The sequence below is a fragment of the Sorex fumeus genome, unplaced genomic scaffold (genome assembly GCF_029834395.1).
Source record: "Sorex fumeus unplaced genomic scaffold, SorFum_2.1 ptg000095l, whole genome shotgun sequence".
NCBI lineage: Eukaryota > Metazoa > Chordata > Mammalia > Eulipotyphla > Soricidae > Sorex > Sorex fumeus.
Window position 1 is genome coordinate 14,387,399 of NW_026606152.1, and position 21,906 is coordinate 14,409,304.

Genomic DNA, 21,906 nt, shown 5'->3' on the forward strand with positions numbered 1-21,906 from the left:
CGCTTTCCCTCCTGTGCTCTCTCCAGCTGCACCCCTGCACACCCCCAGTGGTGACCCTTTAAAATATAGCCTTGAGGGCCAATAGTTCAGTGGTAGAATGTTTGTACCATATGGATGAGGCCATGGGTGGGGTGCACCCTAGTTATCTCCCACTTCAAATAAAATGTAGTTTCAATTTGTTTCTTTCACACAAATTGAATGAAAATATTTTATAATCAGAGGAAACCAATATGAGTTAAGAGGTAGACTGACTATTAGTTCTTTTTCCACAAGAGGAAACACAACGTATTTTAAAGTCAACATTTACCAAAAGGTTGTGCAAAATTTAGAAGACTTCTGAAATGGAGGCTTTGAAGATTTCTTTTGCTTTTAACAGCATCATGGAAACTCATGCCTACTAGAATTTCCCCCCCTCCCTTTCTAATCTTTTATCTTCTTACTTTTCATCTTTTACTAATTTTAGTCATCAGTGACAACTTATAAAATTTCCATCTCCAACACTTATGTAAAAATAATGAGTGTGTTTGTATTTTCCCATCAGAAACAGAGGAAACTTACAATTCTCTCCTTTAGTACATTACTCTTGCATGAAGAACATATAAACCACTGACTCTGGGTCTGCATCTTTATTTTCTGAGCAGCAAGTACAGGTTTAAATAGAACATTTAGCTCCTGATGGTCTTTCTTCTCAATATCTGATGTATATCCTGCAATAACGTAGTAGAAAAAGCACAGCCTTTGGAATTACATAGATCTGGTTTTAAATTCCAACCACCCACTTATATACATACATATATATGTATATGTAACATATGCGTATTTTATATATGAATGCATATGTATATACATATATATAGTAACAAGTACAGTGGCCACCATATGGGGAAATATTATGGTAACTATTCTTCAATGTAACTTTGTACTTCGTTTCCACTTTGTTCTAAAGGATCAGAGTAAATTTTCTAAATGTATAGGCTTGACAAAGTGTGATGGTTTTGTTCAACAGTCAGTTAATCTAATAGTTAAATATCTTTAAAATAGCAACATAATAATATTGCTCTAAAATATGCCCATTACATAGGTTTATTCCAAAATGTATGTTCTAAAGCCACTTTCAGGAGTGGTGATGTCACCAAATGCTACAGTTATGTACGTTGTTTCAGTGCCTGTTAAATCTTGATTTCCATGCTAACCACTTAATTTAGTGTTTCCCCTTCCCTTCTCTTTGTTGCTGTCCTTGTTGCCAGGTCCAGGGGTCTCACATTTGGTCACAGCTTCAAACATACACTGTGGCACTGGGAAGAGCACTGGCAGTGCCAGCAGGGATGTACTCCAATAGGGGTGGTCACAGGGGACTAAAACACCCCCTCAGGCTTCCAAGGCAACTGCTCTACCACTGAGCCACATGCCCGGATCTCAGATTTCTGTGACTATAAAGACAGACATGATTCCAAGATCAAAACTCTCTCCAAGTTATTTGCAGAAATCTCTTATTGTTGATCCTGTTTTTATTCCCTCCTCCTACCCTCAGGAAATTCTCTGTACTTTTTCATTACTCAAGTTCCCTCTTCCCCCAACTTCATAATATATTATATATCATTCTATGTTGGTACATGGAGATTTCTACATTCGTTTATTGGGAGGTGGGAGGGTGGGAGGTGCTAGCTACTTGGCTAGTTGGGTTTGACGGATCAGTGAAGCAGAGAGCATGTACTGGGAGCCACTGGGGCTATGTCTGGTGGAGTTCAGGGTCCACCAGGATCACATCCTGTAGTGCTCAGGGAGTAATGTGGCGCTTGGGTCTAACCTGGGGCCTCACGTATGGAGGCACATCAGCGCTCTGAGCTTCTCCCTGGCTCGGACATTCTCTTTATGTCTAGTGGGGGAAGGATAACCAGGAAACACAGACCTACCCAGAGACTGTTCCATTGCAGGCCAGCCTCAATTCTGTGCCCTATTACAGAGGCATCTGGGGTGTGCCCAATCTTTTATTTATGCAAAAGAAATGCTGTTTTGATTACCTTTCTATAAATGCCAGTTTATATTTTATGACAGTATGTCTATAAAATGAATCTTGATAAATTAAATGTCTGATTCAGGGCTGTGTAATTCTGTTGTATAATGCCCAAATTCTTCCCAGGCTTTGTGTTTATGTAGTCCTAAGAGCAATGCATCAAAGTGTTTCTCCACAGTCTGAAGAACATAGTGCATAATTCTGGATTTGGGCCAGAAAGGGCTTTAGTTTAGCTACAGTTTTTAGTTTAACTACAATTTGTACTTCTCTGGTACAAATGAAATTAGTATCTTACATATTTTTCACCTGCCTTTTCTTTCTCTCTTTTATCGTTTTTGGGCCATCTAGTGATGCTCAGGACTTACACCAGGTTCTACATTAAGGGGACCATATGTGGTAGAGGGGATTAACCCAGGTCAGTCGCATGCAAGGCAATGTGTTACATGTCTTACCCTTTGTACCTGCTGTACCTGCTGGCCCCTGCATTTCTTTTTCTTTGAACTCTTCATGTTTTGGGGTTTTTTTTTTTGTCTCTTTTGGGTTAATAGTCATTTGTTTTTATGGGTGAGGGGGTTAAATTATGGATATTAGCTCTTTGTGACCCAAGTTCAAATACTTATTCACTTAATCACTTCTCTTTCAACTATATTTATGACTTTTTTAACTATGTAAATATGTCTTTAAGTATAATGGAATTATGGGGCTAGAGTCATAATACAGCACAGCAGGTAGGGCACTTACCTGGTACGTGGCCAACCCAGGTTTAATCCCCAACACCCCATAAGGTCCCCTGAGCACTGCCAGGAGTGAGCCCTAAGCACAGAGCCTGGAGCAAGTCCAGAGCAATACTGGGGTGGCCAAAAACAAAATAAACAAAACAAAAAATACAGTGTAATTAATCCGTCTTTTAACTTTTTCTGGGATTGAGGCAAAATGCATAAAATCCTTAGCTTACATCTTCACAGATTTAAAATGTTACAGCAGTTTTGCTTTGCATCCTGCTGTTGAGAAGTGTGTTACAGATACTTTTTTTCTTAATTTTATTAAGCACTATGTGAAATACAACTTTCTAGTAGGAGTAGATGAGTATAAATTATTTTTTCATCATTCAGGAAAATGTTTCCTTAATCAAGATGTTCAAATCCTTTGGCATAGTAACAATTATCGCCAGAGACAGGTCTGCCTCTTTTCATCAAATCTCAAAGTCTTTCCTTGCCCCCGTTAGAGAACTGATGAGTGCAAGCCACAGCCATTCTGGGGCTGAGCAAGCACAGTTCCATGACAGAGACCTGGGGAAGAATCTCAAACTGTCCTGTGACAAGCAACTCAGAACAAATAGTGCCTTCTGGACTCCTTAAAAATGAAAGGGTTCCAACACCTTCCCGGCAAGCTCCGTATCAGCCAGAACATGCTTTTTTGCTTGCCTCTAAGCCTCGAGTTTTCAGTGTATTTAAAGTTCAGTAGTTTCACCAAGATTTGATTTATTGCTGGCCATCCCAAATTTTCCAGAAACACAATTATTCTTTTTCAATATGTTGTTTTGTGCTTGCTACTACATTCGGGATATTTCCATGGAGTAATTACGCTAATGTCACAGCTTAAATATCACATATTTTTCTTCACAGGAACTCCAATTCTGCATACCTCTCTCAATAACTTTCTGCCTTTAAAAAAAAAAAAAACTTTCCTTCTTTGTAGTAGGCGTCTTTCATTTCCTCTTGGGGCCTGAGCCAGTCAGCAGTGCTTAGGAATCAGGAGCAAAGGATGGAACTTGGGCTCATATATGCAAAGCATGTGATCCTGCCCTTTGAGCTTTCTCCCTAATACTCATTAAATTTTCTTTCCTTTCAGTTTTTTTTTTTTGGCCACACCCAGCGGTGGCCAGGTGGCAAGAATTGAACCTGGGTTGGCCACATGCAAAGCAAGTGTCTTACTCGCTGCCCTAAGTTCTAATTTACAGTCTTCACATCATGTCTTTCTTCAACCTCCCTCATAGTCACTCAACTCTATTCTCTCTCCCTTAGCAACTTCGGTGGGTTTTGCCTTCATATTAACAGACTGTTTCCTTTTCCCTCATTTCCTGAATTCAGAAAATTAACCTTTATTATTTTTTTCCTATTGTCTATTTGTTTTGGGGTTCTGAATTTGAGGCTTTATCTCTGAAAATACTTCTTTGACGATATCTAGTTCAGGTAGAAGTGTTATAAGATTATTTTCTTAGGTTGGGGCTGGAGCGATAGGACAGCGGTAGGGCGTTTGCCTTGCACGCAGCCAACATGGCCAACCCGAGTTCGATTCCTCCGCCCCTCTCGGAGAGCCCAGCAAGCTACCGAGAGTATCTCGCCTGCACGGCAGAGCCTGGCAAGCTCCCCGTGACGTATTCGATATGCCAGACACAGTAACAACAAAGTCTCCAATGGAGACGTTACTGGGCCCGCTCGAGCAAATCGATGATCAACGGGAGGGCCTTTACTATTTACTACTTTACTTTCTTAGGTTGATATTTGAACGTTTTGTTCATTTTGTTTATCAGCTGAAATGATTTTACTCATTTTATGTTCTACTAATATAAAAACATGAACGTTATCTTCCATTTTCTATTCATTTTGAAGTATTTTAATTTTCTTAAGTAGGTGATATTAGCATAGAGAAGGAAATAAAATGTGTGTCGATATAACACACACATATATCTGTAGTATATAGAAAAAAGAATTACTGGGTATTTTAGTTGAACAGAATTTTCTGTTCAGTATAGGTTTTTCCTTTGTGGTACCAGGACCCAAAACCGGGGCCTCACACACATGAAGCATGTACTCTGCCACTAAGCCCTACAGGGATTTTTTTGGGGGGAAGGGCGGGGAGACAGACAGATTTGAGCCATATTCAGCAATCAGGGTTTACTTCTGGCTATGTGCTCAGTGATCAGTGGAGGACTATATGATATGTCAGGGATCAAACCCAGCTGGCCAGAGCAAAGCAAACTCCTCATACATGGGACTATCTCTCTAGTCCCCCACTCTACCACAGCTTGTTTTTCAAACGGATGACTTTTTGAGGCTAAGGAAGGAGTGATTCATTTTTTTCCAACTTCCTTAATTTCTACCATCTTTTCATTCTCCTTACCACCAAGTCTCCAAGTAAACGCCCCTTTCCTTCCCAGTCATTCTCATTTCCAAGAAAAGTCTACCTAGTCCCATGAATTTACAAGTCCTTTCCTTTTCCGTAACAGGGCTTGCACCTGCCCAAAGTTAGGACTTTGTTTGGAGTGATTTTTTTTTTTTATGTAGGAGTATTGTTATTTATTCAGTCATTGATTAGGTTGACTGAATTGGGCATGAACTGTTTGGAGTGATTTTATCGACGTTCTACTGCCCTCCATCATGCTTCCCTCTCCTCCATTTCAAGTCTGCCACCTCCACTTGCCACGTCAGCAGGGCTTCAGTGCTGGATCTGCTGCATGTTGCTGGTGACTCCCCTACATGGTTAGGGTGTTAAATTGCGAGGCAGACATGACAGTAATTTACGCATTATATATCCATGTTAAAAAAAAACTGGGGAGGGGTGTCTTAGGGGTCACTCTCAGAGATATAGCCATGCTATTCCAAGTTCTGTGCTCAGGAGTGATCCCTCAGGGTACCTGGGTAACCAACCACACATGGTGCTGGGGATCAAACCCAGTTTGGCTACATGGAAGACAAGGGCCTTACCTGCTGTACTATTTCTATAGCCTATTCCCACTTGCAATTCTCGGGGGGGACTATGGTGTTGCCACCAACTATAAAATAGTTGTAGACTAAAAATTCAAGTTTCCTTTAAAGTAAAAAAAAAAAAATACAGAACTGTCGACAACTGTAGTCCTGCAGAAACTTCTGTTTTGGCAAGCAGAAGTAAATGAAGTTTAAAAAAAAAATGTCAGTTAAGTGTGTATGTATGTATGTATGTATGTATGGTGCTGGGGGTTGAAACCAGGGCTTTATATGCAGTTAATTCATTTTTGTTGAGATTACATTTGTTTACACTATATGTCTTAATATATATTAAGTATGTATGTATATATATGTATACATATATAAGTATATATATGTAATATATATATATATTACAGACTGTCTGAGTTCATCATGTCAACCAAAACCTTCCATGGTAACTCACAATTCCAAAAGGCTGAATCTAAACGTTGGACATGGGAGTCTCCCGATGGACGGTTCCACAATGAAATAGACCACATCATATTCAATCGGCGGTTTTGCCTAACCGATGTTGCTGTTGTCCCAAAATTCCAAACGGGATCAGACCACCGTCTTCTTCGTGCAAAATTCTACCTCACAGAACGAGGAGAAAAGAATGCAAGGTTTAAGAAGAGGACTCCCAGAACGACCACCAACTGGGAACTCTTTGGCTCTGTTGCAGCAACATGGGAAGATGCCATCATTGACAACATTGATGAGGAATACGATCGAATGATTCAGCACCTCCATGATTGTGCAAGGAATGCCAAGAGAGAGATAACCACAAAAAACCGTCTTTCTTCGAACACTCTTGAACTTATTCGCCAACGTGGCGTGGCACGTGCCTCAGGCAACCACAAGCAAACGTCCGAACTGGCAAAACAGTGCAGAAAAGCCATCAAGGATGACCTCAAAAACAGGAGAGCAGCAGTACTGGTAGATGCAGCAGAAGCTGGGAAAAACATTCGTAATGCCCGCCTGTCCTTCACCAACTACAAAACCAAGATGACTGCCCTCCGACATCATGATGGATCTATCACATCTTCCAGAAGGGCAATGGAGAAGATTATTCATGACTTCTACTCAGATCTCTTTAATAGCCACATCCACTTGCCCACATACCACATACCACATGATGGATATGTCGTTCCCAATGTTCTCCCTTCCGAAATCCAACATGCCATCTCGTCGGTAAAGAAACAAAAAGCACCTGGCCCAGACAAGATCAGACCTGAACACCTGAAGAACTTACCATCAGTACTCATCAATACATTAGCTCGACTCTTCACACGCTACCTGTCTGAATGCAAGGTTCCATCCCAATGGAAAACCAGCAAGACTGTACTACTATACAAGAAAGGAGACATCCACGACATTGGCAACTATCGCCCAATCTGCCTATTGTCTGTCATCTACAAACTATTCACTCGAGTCATCCTGAATAGGATTAGCAGAACACTAGATGAAGGACAACCATGTGAACAAGCTGGATTCCGAAAAGGATTCAGTACCATCGACCATATCCACACAATAACCAAGCTCATTGAGGTATCTCGGGAGTTCAAGATGCCGCTCTGTCTAACGTTCATTGATTTAAAGAAGGCCTTTGATTCTGTTGAGACGGAAGCGGTCATGGAAGCCCTAGCCAATCAGGGCGTACAAACTCAATACATCAGGATCCTTCGTGAGCTCTATTGCGGATTCACTACCAAGATCTCACCATTCTACAAAGAAGTAATCATCCATATCAAGAGAGGGGTTTGGCAGGGTGATACCATTTCACCAAAACTCTTCAGTGCCACCCTCGAGAACATCATGCGACGACTAGAATGGGAAAACATGGGAGTGAAGATAGATGGTCGGCAACTACACCACCTCCGCTTTGCTGATGACATTGTTCTAATAACACCAAACATCAGCCAAGCGGCACAAATGCTTGCGGACTTTGACCGTGAGTGTGGAAAGGTCGGACTACAGCTGAATCTTACGAAGACAATGTTTATGAGAAACAGCCTTGTTCCTGACGCTCCATTCGCTCTCAACGGAACCACCATCTCCGAATGCAACAGTTACATATACTTAGGTCGAGAAATCAACATGATGAATGACCTGGCACCTGAGTTACGCAGGAGGAAGAGAGCGGCTTGGAATGCCTTCAATAGCATTGAAGAAATAACTAAAAGGACAAAGAACCTCCAACTACGAGCACATCTCTTTGATTCCACTATTCTTCCTGCATTAACATATGCCTCAGAGACCTGGACCCTACGAAAACAGGATGAGAACACTATTCGGGTCTCTCAAAGAGGAATCGAAAGAACTATGCTTGGAATATCACGATTCACTCAAATGAGAGATAGAATCCGGAGTTCTGATCTTCGTCAACGCTCAAGAATCAGGGACGCTGTCTCATTTGCCAAGACATCAAAAATCAGATGGGCTGGACATGTAATGAGGTTTACAGACAACCGCTGGACTAGAGCCATTACTGATTGGATTCCACGAGACATCAAAAGATCACGTGGACGCCCACCTATAAGATGGTCAGACTTCTTCGTCAAGACCCTAAATGATCGGTTTGAGGCTCTACATGTTCCTAAAACGAACAGATACCATTGGGCTACGCTAGCACGCAACCGGGATGAATGGAGACGTTACTGGCACCCGCTCGAATAAATCGATGAATAACGGGGATTAAGTGATTAAGTGATATGTCTTAAAGTAGAAGTTCTTCATATGTATGTAATCACACCACATCATTACCAAAGTACCAATAACCCTCCACCATAGCCCATTGGATATCCTTCACCCACTCTCCCTCCCGTCCCCTTTCTGACCTCTGCTGTCAGAAACTGACTGTTTTCTTCTCTATTTTCCCTCCCTCCCTCCCTCCCTCCCTTCCTTCCTTTTTTTAGCCACAACTAGCTGTGCTCAGGGATCACTTCTAGAGAGCCTCAGGGAACCATGTACAGCTGAGAGAGAACCTCGGTCGGCTGCATATAAGGCAAGCCCCTCTCTGCTAAACTATAGCTCTAGCCCATCCAGCCCCGACATTTCTTGTAAACTAAGGTGCAGCGTCCATGCTGATAATCTATTTTATTTTTTTGGTTTTGTTCTTGGGGCAACACCCAGTGAGGCTTGTGGGCTACTCCAGCTGTGTTAGGGGATCACTCCAGGTGGTGCTCAAGGCTATCGGGTACAGGGGATCACATCTGAGTCTCCTACCTGCAAATCATACACTGGTTTCTTTCCTTTTTTCCCTTTCTTTTTTGCTTCTTGGGTCACACCCGGCAATGCACAGGGGTTACTCCTGGCTTTGCACTCAGGAATTATTCCTGGCAGTGCTCAGGGGACCATGTGAGATGCCAGGGATCAAATCTGGGTTGGTCACGTGCAAGGCAGATGCCCTACCTGCTGTCCTATTGCTCCAGTCCCATACACTCATTTCTTATACCAACCGCTCCAGCCCATCTTACAAGCTATTTTTTTTTTAATGTAGGAGTACTGCTATTTATTCAGCCACTGATTAGGCTGCTTGAATTTTGCATAAACTCCACCTTACTTTTTTTTCCCATTTTTTATCATTTTATTTATTGAATCACCGTGACAGCAGTTACAAAACTTTCAGGTTTAAGTCTTGGTCATACAATGAAACACCCGTACCTTCACCAGTGCCCATTCTCCACCTCCAAAAACCCCAGTATACCCCATCCCACACCCTCCCCCTATGTGTGGGGCAGATGATTCCCAAATCACTCTCTCTATACTTTGATCACGTTCAACATTTCGACAACACACCCACCATTATTATTTGGGATTTTACCCCAACACTCAGATTTGCCGAAAAGGCTACAGTAGACAATTTGTTTTCTATTGCTGGCCATGAATAATATATAATGTCGCGTGGTTGCAGTAGTAGCTGCGCAATTTTGAAATTCCAAAATTTTAACAATTAAATCTGGAGAGATTTCCTCCCAAAACCTGCTAGGTTCCGAGATCTGTTCCTGAGTCTCTGGGATCATGGCCATTAAGCAACAAGCTATTTTTTTTTAATTTTTTCTTTTTTTTTGGCTTTTTGGTTCACACCCAGTGATGCTCAGAAATTATTCCTGGCTCATGCACTCAGGAATTACTCCTGGCGGTGTTCAGGGGACCATATGGGATGCCTGGGATTGGACCCGGGTTGGCCACATGCAAGGCAAATTGCCCTACCCACTCTACTATCGCTCCAGCCACTTACAAACTATTTTAAGAGAAAGTCAACCCTAGGCTCGTGTGATTTTGTGATCCTGCTGCTCTTCCGAGGGGGGTTATTTATTCTTCCTTTGCGGCACATACCTGGCAGTGCTAATGTCCAACTACCAGCAGTGTTAGAGATTAAACCTAACTCCGACTACAAAGCATGCAACCCAGTTCTTTCAGGCTTCTCTCTGGCCTCTAATCACGTATTTATTTGCTTTTTGGTTTTTGGGTCACATCTAGCAGTGTAAGTAGCCCAGGCTCTGTGCCCAGGGGACCATGTGCTGCTAGGGAATGAATCCGAGCTTCCTACATGTATTAATCATGTACTTAGCCCACTGCGCCATCTTTCCAGCCCCTTCATTTTATCTTTTAAATGCAAAAATTCCAAACAGGACCTGAGAGCAGTGTTTGATTATGTCGAATTAGATTCTACTCATTATTCTGTCACAGCAGAATAATAAATTTAAAAGATGCTCTAATGCTTTTGTTTTATAATAGCTACATCACTTTAATAGTTATATCACTGTATAAAGGGAAATCTAAATTTGTATATGAGATTCTAATGAAAAATAACCTGTTGAGTCTATAAGTAGTTACAAGACTGACAAACGCTCCAGATTACAGGTTTATCATGGCACTGAGGATATTAGAGCTTATAGAGCAAAAGCTGGATTCTTAAAAATTATAAGATTAAAATTTTCCACATGAAACTGAGTGGATAACTGAGGACAAATTTTTGCTTTTCTCTCTCTGGTTATATCAGGTAAAGGTAAAGGTAAAGGCCCTCCCGTTGATCGTCGATTTGCTCAAGCGGGCCCAGTAACGTCTCCATTGGAGACTTTGTTGTTACTGTGTTTGGCATATCGAATACTCTCGGCAGCTTGCCGGGCTCTCCGAGAGGGGCGGAGGAATCGAACTCAGGTCGGCCATGTTGGCCGCTTGTAAGGCGAATGCCCTACCGCTGTGCTATCGCTATATCAGAATGTTAGAATGTTCAGCAATTGTGAGACGGGACCTGGAGGCTGGGACTATGCCCGTGGGTGCTCTAAACAGCTCCTACTTCAGTTCCCACCAGTGCTGAGACCCGCAGTCCAGAGACCCGACTGATGGCAGTTGGCCTTAACCCCTAGAGTATCTCTCAGGCCCAATATTCAGCATTTTTATTTATCATGACAATGTGTATGAGCGCAAATTTTGAAAAGAATCTTTTCTCTTGTCCTAATAGATAATGTAGATAATGGTTGTACTGGGCTGGAGGAATAGCACAGAGGGTAGGGTGCTTGCCTTGCACGCGGCCAACCAGGGTTCGATTCCTCCATCCCTCTCAGAGAGCCCGGCAAGCTACCGAGAGTATCCCTCCTGCATGGTAGAGCCTCACAAGCTCCCCAGGACGTATTCAATATGCCAAAAACAGTAACAACAAGTCTCACAATGGAGTTGTTACTGGTTCCCGCTCCAGCAAATCGATGAACAACAGGAGGACAGTGCTACTGTGCAATGGCTGTATTACTGAGCCTCAGTTGGAATGTCAGAGACCATACTGCTTCTGGAATTAAGAGTTCTCTTATTAAGCTTCCTTAAAGGACAAGACAAGCTCACCAGCATGTGGCACCAAATATGGCACTCACCAGAATGCTTCTGGTGACGCTCTACTAGATTAAGAAAGATTTGCTTATTCCTAGCTAAAGGATTTATACATTTTTAATAATGAATAAACATTTCTGTGTGTTCTCTGCGTGATCAGTTTTCCTTATATCCACAGAAACATTGGAATCTTTTATTTATTAATGCAGACAACATAAGGAGTATCTATAATATTTTCTAATATTCCCTTTCTTAAGGTAAGGTAAACACTGTACTTTCATAGGAGATATTTCCTTTTTAATTTTCTTAATTCAGGGCCAAAGCAGTAGTATAGCGGGTAGGGCACTTGCTTTACACACCGCCCAAACCAGGTTCAATTCCTTGCATCCCAAATGGTCCCCTGAGCACCACCAGAAGTCATTCCTGAGTGCAGAGTCAAGAGTAACCCCTGAGCACTGCTGGGTATGGCATCAATCAGTAAATTAATCAATTTGTTCTCTTTACTCTTATTAAGTTTTACCTATGTAAGATTTATTTATTCCATGTAAACACCAAAATATATTAGCAAAGAATTTTTTAATTGTTACTAATGACAAGGAAGACATATTTTCCACAATGAAACACAAGTATACAAAACAGAATTTAATCTATTTTAGATGTCAGAGTTGAAAACTTAGTTAAGTAAATAAGAATAGGTATTATATTTATTAAGTAGTTTGAATTTACATAGATTAAAATCACATAATAATCATCACAAAGTGACTTGTTATTTTTGATCATTCTGTTTGCCATTCATTTAAGTTTTATTGGAACAAGCAATATAAAGTAATATGCCTGCTAAGGGGGCAGGCTGTGGGACTAGTAGTGGGACTGGTGTTGGAATAATCAATATAATTATCAATAAAATTGATATATGCCTGCCAAGGGGACAGGCTGTGGGGAGGGTAGTGGGAATGGTATTGAAACACTGTATACCTGAAACAACTGTATTATGAACAACTTTGTAAATCACAGTGCTTTAATTTTTTTTTTAAAGGTTTATTTCAGGTGAATTAAATGAAAACATTCCGATATCTTGTTCACAAGGTTGCACTCTACCAAGAGGGCAATGAAGGTTGTGTATGGGCAGGACCTGAAACCCCAGGTTGTTTGAAACTTCAAGAAACAAGGCATGCCAAAATCTGGAAACAACCCAAGTGCCCGAGAACAGACGCCTGTGTAAAGAAACTCTGGTACTAAAGGGTGCTGGGAAGATCTGCCCAGGATGGGAGATGCCTGCTGAAAGTAGTCTATGGACCGAACATGATTGCCACCCAATGTCTCTTCTGCAGACCACAGCACCCAAAAGGAGAGATAGAACAAAAGGAAGTGCCCTACCAAAGAGGCAGGCTGGGATGGGGGATGGGAGGGATACTGGGATTGGTGGGGGTGGAGGATAGGCACCGGTGTGGGATGGATACTATATCATTGCATAACTGAAACCCAAGCACAACAACTTGTAAGTTTACAACTGTACCTCATGGTGTTTCACTAATAAAAAAAAAAATTAAAAAAAAAAAAGAAACTCTGGTACATCTACACAATGGAATACTATGCATCTGTTAGGAGAGATGAAGTCATGAAATTTGCATATAAGTGGATGGATGTAGAGAGTATCATGCTAAGTGAAATGAGTCAGAAAGAGAGGGACAGACATAGCAGGACTGCAGTCATTTGTAGAACATAAAATAACATAATATGAGACTGACACCCAAGGACAGTAGACACAAGGGCCAAGAATGTTGTTCCATCGTTGGAAGCCTGCCTCATGAGCTGGGGGAGAAGGCAGCTGGGATAGAGAAGAGATCACTAAGACAATGATGGTTGGAGGAATCATTCAGGATGGGAGAAGTGTGCTGAAAATAGATAAAGGACCAAACATGATAACCTCTCAGTTTCTGTATTGCAAACCATAATGCCCAAAAGTAAAGAAAGAGTATGGGGGAAATTGTGTGCCATGGAGGCAGGGGGAGGGTTGGAGATGGGTATACTGGAGACATTGGTGGTGGAGAATGTGCACAGGTGGAGGGATGGGTGTTTGATCATTATATGGCTGAAACTCTGTAACTATATCTCACGGTGATTCTATTTAAAAGAAGAAGGAAGGAAGGAAGGAAGGAAGGAGGGAGGGAGGGAGGGAGGGAGGGGGAGGGAGGAGGGAGGAAGGAAGGAAGGAAGGAGGGAGGGAGGGAGGGGGAGGCGGGAGGAAGGAAGGAAGGAAGGAAGGAGGGAGGGAGGGAGGGAGGGGGAGGGGGGAGGAATGAAGGAAGGAAGGAGGGAGGAAGGGAGGGAGGGAGGGAGGGAGGGAGGGAGGGAGGGAAGGGAGGGAGGGAGGGAGGGAAAGAAGGAAGGAAGGGAGGGAGGGAGGGAGAAAGGGAGGGAGGGAGGGAGGGAGGGAGGGGAATAGAGGGATAAAGGGAGGAAAGGCAGGCAGTCAGGCAGAAATTTACTCTGACCATGTAAGCCACAAGAGAAACATAAGAAAATATTTAAAGACAATGCTAAATTATATTATGGGGGGTTGGGGGGGGGGGGCAGGGTGCTCCTTCACAGTCCTGGGAGCCCTGAAGCAACTAACTCCCAGGGACCCTCAGGCTGTGTGGTTCAGGGTCAGGACCTGGTGATACGATGCTGCTCCAGTGCTGCCTAAGCCTCTACGTGCTGGGGGCCACAAGGAGGTGTTGGGGCTTGTGGGGTGCTGGGGGTTCAGAGGGTGCCTGGATAAAACTTAGGCATGTGCATCAGTCCTTTGAGCTATCTCCCAAGCCCAGTATTCTATAATTTCAAAGGTTCTTGTAACAGGCAATACAAAGTAAATTATTATGCTCTGCTTTGGGGGCAGGCTTAGGGATGGTGTGGAATAATTTGAAATATCGTGGTGGAAAGGTGTAAATGGTGGTGGGATTCGTGTTGGAATATTGCATATAATCAATTATTGTGAACAACTTTATAAAAATAAAATAAACTTTAATAAAAAATTCATCTTCAAGTGTGTCTAGAATTAAAAATTAAATTAATTTTAATTAAATTAAAATCATTAAATTATTTTCTTTAAAAATTAAATTAGTAAATAGTGTATTTGTAAAGTGAAAACTACTAAAAATACTGAGATTATGTCTGAGTCAAGAAATGTAGCAATATTTCCCTTTAAAAAATAAAGATAAAAAAAAAACAAGGCATGAGGTGCCAGGATGATAGAACTATGGATAAGGTGTTTGCCTTGCATGCAGCCAACCCAGGTTTAATCCCCAGCACGCCATATGGTCCCCCAAGCCTGTAAGGAGTGATTCCTTAGCACAGAGCCAGAATAACCCTGAGCACCAATAGTCATGGCCCCAAAACAATACACACACACACACACACACACACACACACACACACACACCCCCAAGGCACTAACACCAAAATACATGTATCACAGACAGATGGTGACACCTGAGAAAGAGCAGTGAAAGACCTCCTGAGCCCTGGCAAGTCACCAAACGCTCCACTGAAAATTCCAACAAATTATAAAGAATCTATATGGTTATCTCTTTTCTTATTGTACTTATGCACGTGAATAAAAATGTGCTTCATAATTGCCAACATCTGGAAACAATGCAAGTGCCCAAGAAGAGATGACTGTATAAAGAATCTATGATACATCTACACAATGAAATACTTGGCTATTAAAAAAAAAAGATGAAGTCATGCAATTTGCTTATACACAGACAGATCTGGAGAGTCTCACACTGGGTGAAATGAGTCAGAGGGAGCGGGACAGACACAGAACGACCTCACTCACGTGCAGGATATAAAAAACACAGTAGGAGAACAACTAATGCCAAAGGCAATATAAATTAAGAGCAAAATTGATCCTTAGCAGGACACTTGTCACTGGAGGGGTTGAGGAAGGTGCGCAGGTAAGGGAAGAAACCACTACAACAATGATAAAGGGAAGTGGCCATCTGGATGAGTGCTGGGAGCTAAAAGCAGGTAAAGTGATATGCGTGACACCCTATGACTAACAGCATTGCAAACCACAGTATCTAAAGGGGAAAAGGAATGGACTAAAGAAGTCCGCCATAGAGGCAGACAAGGGGGGCAGGAAGGAAACTGGGGACATTGATAGAGGAAGAAGACACTGGTGAAGGGATTGATGTTGGAACATTGTACACCTGAAACCCAATTACAAATTTTGTATCGCAAACCATAAGGCCCAAAAGTGGGATGGGGGAAGGAGGTATAGGGAGGGAGGGAAAGAGAGATGGGGGGAAAGTGCCTTCCATAGTGGCAGGCAGACTGTAGGATTGGGGGGTTGGAAGGGAAACTGGGGTCATTGGTGGTGGGGAAAGTACACTGGTGAAGGGACGGGCGTTAAACATTATATGACTGAAATCAATCATGAAAAACTTTGTAAATGTGTTGTGACTAAAAGAAAAAAAATTAAAGAAATGGGAAAAATTAAATTTTTTAAAATGTGCTTCAGTTACATTTTTTACAGGGCTAGATTCTAGTCCTCAATTATTTTTTGAAGTTTTGCTTTTAACCAGCTCTGAAATGGATTTTGATTTTTTTTTTTTAAATATCTGGCTATGACTTTCCAAAGCAAATGCCTCCAGTTTTTCTTATTTACTTGTATTAAGAACAGAGACTGGGGGCTGGAGCGATAGCACAGCGGGTAGGGTGTTTGCCTTGCACACAGCAGACCCAGGTTCGATTCCCAGCATCCCTTATGGTCCCCCGAGCACGGCCAGGAGCAATTCCTGAGTGCATGAGCCAGGAGTAACCCCTGTGCAATGCCGGGTGTGACCCAAAAAGCAAAGCAAAAAAAAAAAAAAATGGAGACTAACGGAGACTATCTTTTTTCTAAAATCTTGCAAGTAGGAGCTGGAGAGGTGGTAGACTTCAGAAAGACCACCACCAGGACTGTGCCTGGACAAACCAAGTGCTACTTTGAGGACAAACAAGTCCTCAAATATCAGAGGACATCGGAGACGTAGAAACCCAAGAATGCCTGTCATCGAAAGACATTTGACCAACAGTAGCAGTTCTCAGCGCCCAGTGGATGATTTTCATTTTGCGTATTTCCCCTCCTTTGTCTCCACAGATAAACTTGCCTCATTATACATGCCACAAACTGAACAGTCCTTTGGGAAGTACTGGGGCACAATTCTTCCATTGCACTGATACATTCTCAGGACTGAGAAACTGGTTCTATTATTAGATCAATCAACCTCAGAATTGTGGAACTCTCATAAAAGTTCCAAGAGTCTGTCTGTAGAGGAGCAAATAAATATCTGCTGCCCCCAAAATATGCCTTGGTAAAAAAAAATATTTCCATGGGCAGGCCCTGAAGGTTGAATGAAAATTACTTTTGATGAGACATTTCTGTTTAAATATCTCCCATGATATATCTTGGGTAAACAGTATGTTCCTTGATCACATACTTATTACTCATCTTGTGGGTTGAGGGCCCACTGGGAACTGCTGAATGGCAAAACACACTCTCATCTATTGCTAAAAGACATAATATAAAGTCATCATCTGCCAGATTTGTCACCAGCAATGTCCTGTCAACCAAGAGAATACTTCATTCTCCCTTCAGGCCCCATGAGAGAAGGTACTCAGCAAACAGCTTTCTGATTCACTGGAAAGGTACACAACCCTTTCCTGCGCACCCAGTCATGCAAGGCTGACCACACTCGGAGCTGTCTGTCCAAATCCAATCTCACGTGATTATTACCCATGATTGGACAGAAGTATTCCAAGATGTGGACTAGCCTGCAAACTGGAGGAAACTGCTTCCTAAGGGGACAGAACCTGGACACACATGTCCTGACATAACCAGGATGGCCTGCCTGCCAGGGGACTCATGCTTCTGGGAAGCAAGGAGAGGTGACCTGATACTTAAGTAGCAGAAGGTACAGGATATATTATTTTTGGGTAGAGTGTTTATTTTTTTCTCCCCGTGTGTGTATGTATGTGTGTTATCAGGATTTGAACTCAGGGCCTTCAAGGTACATGTTATATTGCTGAATCACGTCCCTGGCTGGATATATCTTCTATTCAGATTCTTACAAATGGGCTAACCAAAATAACTTCCACCTTAAGCCCAGAATAAAGCAAGCCCTCCAATTTATAGAAGTTCCTCTTTGTGGAAGGTCATTTCACTTGTTTCTCCCAATATTAGGAATACTACTTGACCTATTGTTACTGCTAATTTTTGAACCATGCATCTTAAACTGTTTTCATCTGTAACCAGAACTTGGGGTCCATTAAATGTTACATGATGGGCTAGAGTGATAGCACAGCGGTTTAGGGTGTTTGCCTTGAACTCAGCCGACCTGCGTTCGATTCCCAGCATCCCATATGGTCCCCCAAGCACTGCCAGGAGTAATTCCTAAGTGCATGAGCCAGGAGTAACCCCTGTGCATTGCCAGGTGTGAGCCAAAAAGTTAAAAAAAAAATGTTAAATGACAACAGCAGAAAGTTAAGAACAACTGTAACTGCAACCTGGCAATTCTCAGACTTAAACTAAAACTTAAAACTTTAGGTTAAGAGAACAAACCTAAAACTTAGCGCGAAGTCAGCAGGAAGTCGTCACAGAACATGGAGCACTGTCCCCAGAACCTCAAAAATGTGATGCAGAAAAATCAGAGGATTTTGTAGCTGGATGGTACCCTCCATTAACCCTTTGTGCCTGTTTTCCCTCTGTGTTTGTAACTTGTCTGCACATTTATTTTTCAAAGTTTCCTAATAGGCCAGCCACTAACCAGATGGTTCTGATGACAACCCACATTCCACACCCAAAGCATGCAAACACAAAACCCAGAGCAGCCAAATTTGGGGGACCAAGAACTCATTCTCTTCTCTGTCTAATCCCAACAAATACAACCACCCAGCACCAAACTACCATCACCTTACTTCCCAATTGCAGGAACCTCCTGAAATCCAGACATTCTACCCATCAGCAAGCTCAGGGAGGCAGTGCTTTGAAACACTAGTTTCCTATCTTATCAACTCTCTGAGTCTCCACTACCAATAAGTAATGAAAAGAGAAACATGAAAGGAGTGAGGAAGGAAGGCAGGGAGGGATGGAAGAAGGGAGAGCAGCTGAGCAGGGAAGGAAGAAGGAATGAAGGAGGAAGGAAGCAACCAGGCAATAAGGATAAGCATCCTTTCCTCTAAGTCAAAACAGTTCTAAAAGTTCATCACAAAGTATTACCTTTATCAGCTAGGTTTTCAAATCTCAAAAAACTTCCCATCAAATCACACACAGTGCTATTTGTCCCTTTTTTTTTTTTTTTTTGGAGTGGGGTGGGGACCTACCAAGTGGTGTTTAGGGGAATTGAGATCCACTACAAATGATTATATTATCATCCACCCCAACTGGACATGCAAATGCTAGTGCCTGAGAATGTAGTGGTACTGGGGACACCCTCCAGGGCCACATCTGATGATGTCTGGATACCCATTACCTATTGTGGACCAAACCTGGGTAGGCACTACCTTAAATGCCTAAATGCAAGTGAAACACTTTAATGTCCGTATAATCTCTTTGGCCCCTCTAATTTTTTTTTAAATGAAGGGTCATGAGACACGTACTTCAAAGGGCTAAGAGGATGCTTTATTATTCAGGGACTCCAGATTTGATCCCTGGCACCACTTGATCCACTCAAGCACTGTGTGATTCCCCCAACTCAACCCCCCAAGCAGAGCTGGAAAGAGTCCCTTAATTACAGCTGGGTGTGGACCAAAACACAAAAATATATAACAATAATAAAAGCTTTGAACGAGTGGCTTCAGAGATAGTACAGTGGGCAAGGTGCTTGCTCTGCATACACCCAACCTAAATTCAATCCCCGGCATCCCATATGATCCCTCAAGTATTGCCAGGAATAATTTCTGTATTCAGAGCCATAAGTAACCCCTGAGTATTGCCAGGAGTGACCCAAAAATTAAAAAAAAAAAAAAGGACAGTAAAGGTAATTCTCGTTTCCTTTCTGTCACTCCAGAAAGAGTGCCGGAGATGCTTATCCTTACAAAAGCCACCCTTGAAATTCTCTGCGTTCTATATATCTGACAAAGGGCTATTATCCAAGATCTATATGGCACTCATAAAACACAGCAATTTTAAAAAGTGACTCCCATCCAAAAAATGGAGAGAAACTTCTCCCAACACAGACGGCCAAGAGGTACATGAAAAAGTGGCCATCATCACTGCTTATGAAGGAGGTGAAAAATGGAAAAGACAATGAGCTTCCTCACCTCACACCAGTGAGAAAGGCCGAATTCAAAAAGGCCAGGAACAGACAGCAGTGCTGAAACTTAGTTCAGTGCAGAGGGTATTGTAAATTGGTTCTGCACCTCTTTAGAAAGTACGAAAACTTCTCAAAAAAAAAAATCACGACATGGGCCAACAATGCCATTCCTTGATATTTGCAGAGAACTGAAGCACACTGTACCTCAAAAAGATATGTGCAATACTTTGTTCATGCCATGACTCACAAGCGCCACCATAGTGAGTATGTGCCACAGATGAGCGGCTACAGAACAGGTCAAATTGTGAAAATACACACCTAATGGGCTACTACTCGGCAATAAAATAAAATCTTGGCTTTTGCTACAACATAGACTTAGAAAGGAATCAAACTGAGTGACTCAGAAAAAAAAAAGTACCATCTCACTCGTAGATGGTATAAAAAAAGGAAACAAAGGATGGGACCAGACAACGTCAATCAAAAGCCTTCGACCCCGGGGGGCCAGCATGGAGCTCGGCAGCAGCCTTCTGGGGACGATCCCTGGTGCCACCAAACACAAAGAAAATATGAAGCCCTGACTGCAGAACTCAGGCTAGCAAGCGGGAGGAGGGTGAGCTGGAAGGCACCTGAACAGCAACGGAGACACAGCGCCCGCTTCCGTGGCGGGTGTGGTGCAGGAACAAGCCGACGCCTAGAGCATAAACATTTGCACGACTTATAAACGCTGGGGCCCTAATAAAAAAATAAAATAAAACAATAAAGCAAAAGCTTCCCCGGTGCCATGATGCAGCAAGCCAACAGGCAGGGCAGAGCCAGACCTTTCCAAACCTTCAACAGGTCGTGGCCAGGGCGGTCAGATCCAAAGGGACCTTCGTTGGCAAGGCCTCTGCCGAGACCACCACCCCCGAGCCGCTTTCGAAAACGGACAGCGCAGGAATGCGGGCTGCACACAATGGGGGGGGGGGGGGGGAACAGCCCCCGCCGTCGAGGGACGCTCGCCGCCCCCCCAAGAGCGGCTTGGGGCCGGCGAAACGACCAAAAACCAGCTCCGCTGACAAGACGGTCGGGGCCAGAAAACGGCCAAGTCAGGAAAACGTCTCTGGCGAACCTAGAGACGAGGAGCGGCGCTTTCCCCCCTCCCTCCCATTAGCCAGCCTCTGCCTTCCTCGAGTCCAGCGCTCCACCAGACGCCGTCGACGGTCGGGAACTGTGGTGAAACCGGGATCACCGACACCGGCTCCCTGGAGCCCCCGGGACCGGCGCTGAGACCCCGGCTCCCCGCGAAACCCCCACAACGAGCACACCAAAGCCTGAACTCAAACCGCCACCATTCATCGCTCCGTCCTAGCCGGGGCCAAAACGTAAGCCAGGAAAATGTTTTCATTTCAGAAAACGCGAAGGGGCCGGGTTCCGTCACCTCGCGCGCCACCCCCTCCCCCCCCCCAGCCCCAAGTCTCTTCCACGGCTCCCTCGGGATCCCCACAGCTGCTTAAAGCGAGCTTTCAACCACCACAGAGCCCGATCCCCAGCCACACACAAGATGGCAGCCAAACACCTACCGGAGGAAACAGCTGCGCCACCACTCCAGCGAAGCCTACCTCTCGACTGCGGGTACCTTCATTGGCCCAGTAAGGTAGCGCGAGATCACGCGAGAATACGGCCAGCCAATAAGAAAGCGCCTCCGTGATCCTGGCGGTACATGCTCGGCGTCCGTGGGGCGTGGACTCCCTGGCTGTGCAACCAATGGGCTCGGGGCAAGGTGGCGGGTCCCTCTGGGCTGACTCCTCCCATGCAGGGTTCGGGTTTCCTAAGCTGAGACCCGAGGGCTGGGGCGGTCCTCCCTCCCCCCCCCCACCTCCCCGACCGTGCAGGGTAGGGAACGGTTGTGACTCGAGCTGCAATCTGTCTAGGAAGTGAAGTCCTTGCCGTCGTGGAGGGGGGAGCCCGGGGCCTTGACGTGGTGACGTGAAGAGGAGCCCGACGCACCGGGCACCCAGCCGGGCCATCGGCTTGACCAGCATCCGTTTGCGGGTCTGGAAGGCTGAGAGGAGTAACG

The 21,906-nt window shown here is 43.7% G+C and overlaps 1 protein-coding gene across 2 annotated transcripts in view; it reads right to left on the reverse strand.

The window, feature by feature from the left end:
* The window catches only part of CAB39L (calcium binding protein 39 like), a 123,831-nt gene extending 102,370 nt beyond the window's left edge, over window positions 1-21,461 (reverse strand). Inside the window, exons 1-2 of one of the 2 annotated variants that reach the window (XM_056133062.1) lie at window positions 21,410-21,461; window positions 559-707 (exon numbers count right to left, since the gene is read on the reverse strand). The gene's annotated coding sequence lies outside the window, so the exon portion shown is untranslated. The remainder of the gene's footprint in view (window positions 1-558; window positions 708-21,409) is intronic. The other variant, XM_056133063.1, reaches the window with a different exon arrangement.
* Window positions 21,462-21,906: the final 445 nt, after the last annotated feature.